The sequence below is a fragment of the Vombatus ursinus genome, unplaced genomic scaffold (genome assembly GCF_900497805.2).
Source record: "Vombatus ursinus unplaced genomic scaffold, bare-nosed wombat genome assembly UNPS02014832.1, whole genome shotgun sequence".
NCBI classification, from domain to species: Eukaryota; Metazoa; Chordata; class Mammalia; order Diprotodontia; family Vombatidae; genus Vombatus; species Vombatus ursinus.
The window spans coordinates 69,654,371-69,659,023 of NW_020954610.1; the positions used below are offsets into that span (position 1 = coordinate 69,654,371).

General features: G+C 35.9%; 1 pseudogene; it reads right to left on the bottom strand.

Moving 5' to 3' along the window:
• The window catches only part of LOC114025886, a 24,418-nt pseudogene extending 19,979 nt beyond the window's left edge, over positions 1–4,439 (bottom strand).
• Positions 4,440–4,653: the final 214 nt, after the last annotated feature.

Sequence of the window (4,653 nt, forward strand, 5' to 3'; positions counted from 1 at the left end):
TCTTTCTTTCTTTCTTTCTTTCTTTCTTTCTTTCTTTCTTTCTTTCTCTTCCTCCCTCCCTCCCTCCCTCCCTTCTTTCTTTCTTTCCTTCCTTCCTTCCTTCCTTCCTTCCTTTCTTCCTTTTTCATGTTTAAGGGTACATTTCTTTCATAGTTCAGTGTGCAGACTCCATTTAGTAACTGAGGTAATCCACTGAGGTGCTAGGTACTCCTATTCAGTTCTTGTGGTAGAACCCTGATGCAGTGAGGTCATGTCTGCATAACTGAAGGAAAACAAATGTTCATACAATAATGGAGGGATTTATGCTGGGCAGCTAATAAGTCCAGAAAATGAAAGTCAAATGCTTTGTGTTTCCATTTTTGCTCATAATGCCTTCCTCTAAGAATGCTGGAATTTTAAAAATCTCGATTATCCAGAGTGGTTGTTTATATTCCTTGAATTCACTGGATAATTGTTCAATCATCTTATTCACTTTGGCAATATAGTCATGGTTTTTAGCCACTGGTGTCTATGACACTGTATTAGCCATAGCCATATTCTTAACATTTGACAGATGTGTGGTGGAATTCACTGGACTTGGTTGGGTTCAGAGCAGAAATTTTATTATGTGCATCTGGCTAATGAATATCCTTTTCTTGAGCAGCCAGGTTTAGCAGAAAGAATTAACTTGGTGAAAAACATATCAGCAACAATTTGGATTCCATAGTGCCTGACATGCTGCAACAAGTAGTAGTAGTCATTATCATCATCGTCATTATCATCATTGTTATTAATAATGGTAATAATGACTAACATTTCTAGAATTTTTTAAAATATGAAAAGCACTTCATATACATGATCTCATGTAGTAATCACCTAATAAGTGCTTGTTGAGTTAAATGGAAAAGGATTCCCCTCTAAGTCAGAATTCAGACTCCTCCAAAGCTGATGTGAGATCACTTCATCTAGTCTCATCTTATCCTTGGTCCATGGATAAATAGCAGGCTCATATGTCTAATGCTGTCAATCAAGTATCATTCACAGTTGTCAAAGAGGAAAGAAGAAATATCCATTTGAAAAATACTAGAGTTGAATCTAACACCTTACCTAACAAGCTCCTCACACATAAACCTTTCCTTTTTACAGGAAAGGGGTCACTGAACAAATCTACAATTGAAAGCACACCAGTATTGCTCATTTTTTCCCAGGAAATAGCAAGAAAAGGTGAAAATGAAGGAAGACCTTGTCCAAATGCAAACCCACTCAGATGAAGTGTGAATGCCAATCAGCTTTAAGAGGTGGTCTGGCAATGACTGTTCCAAACAAGTTTAGACAGCCACATCATAGGTGTTATTGCTTCATGGGAATATGTAGGCCTTAGACTTAAGTCAGATGAGGTCTGTGCATATGTGGAGCAAAACATCTCTTCTGCCACCCTAATTCAAGATCGTTTTTGCACTAATAAATAGAGCAGCAGACTTTTACAAAAGACATATGCAAATATCTCATCAAGATATATGCATTGATTTGTATGGTCTTTTCTTTCCTTATAAGCCACTTATAAGGAACAAGACATGTTGAAAATTCAAAAACCAATACTTTAGTGGGAAAAAAGGAGATAGTTCCATTGATTATTTATACCAGTTTTTATTTAGCTTCCTGCTTTAAAGTTTACCTGCTCTTATTTTTTTTTTCTTGTAGGACCTCAAAGAATTGACTTAAAGTCTTTGCGTTTGCGTTTTGATCAAATTCTAGCTAAGCCAGATCATTTCTTTCACTAAATGAAACTGGAAGATTTCCCCCCAAAATACATTTAAAAAAAATACAGTTGCAACAGATTTTTTTAAACAGTTATTGTTCCAAACAATTTTTCTCAGACTTTGTAAGTTTTGCTAATGCAAATCCAGAGTGAGACTTCTTAGAGCAATCTCTGCAGAGTCAATAAACATTACTTCACAAAATGTGATGTTGGTCTGTTTAAAAAAAAAAAAAGAGGTCTTGCAGTCGAAAGGGGAGAAAATCCTTAAAACAGACTTCCTTTTAAATTTTCATAAAAAACAGCAACTATATCAATGTGAAAGCTACATAAGACTGAATGTAATTCAAAACTAGCAAAGCATTTGAATTTAATTTGTCTAAAGGGTACCACCTTTTTACTACAATTTGGCTAAGCTTCTGGGGTGGGGGTGGGGGTGAAAGAAAGAAGCAGTAAGAATTTTGCCTGAAGGGAAAAGACAAGATATAGAAGGCAGATCAGTTCTTTGGAACAGTGAATGATTCAATACAATTTGATTTAACAAACATTACTATTAAGTCTCTACTATGTACAATACACTTCTCTTAAATCCTGGGTACTGAGGATGCAAAGATGAAATAATACAGACTCTGGTCTTCAGGGACTAACAATTTAATGGGAAGACAATTATAATAAAGGCAGAATATGGTAAATGAAATGGACAGATACAGGCAAATAGTGATGAAAAACTTGACAAAAGAGAGAATACTTTTAGCCAGACAAATTAATTTTTTCTGTGTCATGGAGTCCTTTGGCACTCTGGTGAAACTTGTAGACTCATTTTCAGAATGTTTTAAATGCACAGAATAAAATATAAGAGTACAAAGAAAACAAATTACATCAAAATACAGTTATCAAAATATTACAACAAACAAACAATTTCATGTCCCGAAGATTAAGAATCTTTGAGCTAAAAGGCTCAGAAAAAGTTTGTGGAGGAGTGTGATGATTATAGTTACCCAATTTGCAGGAAAAACTTTTGAGGCAGAGCTCTGAGCCAATGGTACTTTATCAAAAGTTCCATTGTCCTCTCTAATGAAGTGGACCCCAGATCTTCCTCATGATCTGAAATTCCCTCTTGTTCCAGGGCTTTATTTTTATAAGGTTTGATGCCATATTTTATGCTTAAACACTTTAGAGTAGCTACACAAAATACAGAATCCCATTGGTTGATAGACCTTGCTTTGAGGGCTAAAAAATGATGCATTCTAGAATGTATGCAATGTAGTATATTGATGGGAGTGGGGGAGGGTGTCTCAGGTTGGGGAAATCATGGAGTATATCCACTAACAAGTCAAAAGATGGTCACCTGCTCATATTGGTCAAGACAGAGTGTTCTGGAGATACAAAAATAAGTTGGGGGACTTTCCATGTCCCTCCATGTTTCCATGGAGTCACTTCTATAACTCTGGGCTTGGTCACCATAAACAAGGAAAAACAAGTGTGGAGGGCTTTTTAGTTAGCTTACTATGATTAAGCAAGTGAACTTAAAATCTGTAATTCATAACTTTGGAGCCTAATATACAGAACTTATAATCACTACCCAATGTAATCATATCAAACTGATGAATACTTATTGGAATAGAGTTGGGGTCCAAATGAATCATTTTTCACAGGAGGCAGCATCCAAGGTAGACGTTAAAAAGAGAGAATGGTTTCATCAGGAGGAAGTAAAGATGGGAATGGGGAGAGAGAGCAGTAATCTGAGCAAAACCACAGAAGTTGGAAAGTACAGTAACAAGATAGGCAATAGTGAGTTGGTCAGGTATGATTAAAACACAGTACATCAAGATAAGTAGCATGAGATAAGGTTGGAAATGTAAGTTGAAGCAAAGCAGTGGAGGGTGTGTACTGGAAGAATATGGAATTTATGTTTTATTTAGATTTAAGTGTAATGGAGAACATTGAAATTTTTGAGTAGAGGAAAAGATCAGACATGATTTACAGCATAGAATTATAGTATACAGTTACAATATAGAATAGTAAATAGAATCCTGGATTTGGAGTCAGGAAGAATTGGGTTAAAGTCCCACCTCAGACACTTAATAACAGTGTGACCCGGGACAAGATATTCAAACTCTTTATGCCTTAGTTTCTTAACGTGTAAAATGAGGAGATTAAACTCAGTGACCTCAGAGGTCCTTCTACCTCCCAGTTTAAGATCCTATGAGCATAATGAAGACAGTAAAGGCATAAAGACCAATTAGGAAGCTACTTTGATAATCCAGGCTACAGCAGGTCTGAAGCAAGACCCTGAGCAGAGACCCTCTTGTCTTAATTGATGAGAATCTATTATATCTAGCCAGTGAATATCTCATCCAAGCCATCTTCTTTCCAGTTGCCTTGTTGGTTTGTGGTTGGTACATTCAACTGCTCTTTTGGAAAAAGGTGTGTCAATCTACTACATCAGAAAAGTCAAACAGGCTACTAAAGTGCCTCATGCAACACTTGTCAGTGAAGGAAATTTTTAAGCAAATAAATAAAAATACAAAATAACAGATGTTTATATGTGGCTTTCTAAGTCAACATATGGCCCACAGTGATTCTTCTGTCCAGCTTAGTGGCCTCCATTTCTATTTGAGTTTGATACTACTGGTACACACTACTGGTGTACATGGCTATACTCACCATCCTTGTTACTTCGCAGAACAAAACTTTTCTCCATGGCTACCATTCCCCAATATGTGTTGTCTCCCCACATTCATGTGTAAATTCTTTAAAATCAGGGACTGTCTTATTTTTATATGTACATCATTAGTGTTTAGCACAGTAATTAGCACAAAGAAATTGCTTAACAAATCTTTTTCATTTATTACTATTTCCAGGGCTATTCTCTTAATCACTCATATTTGCCTTTTTTTTTTTTCAAAATACTGACA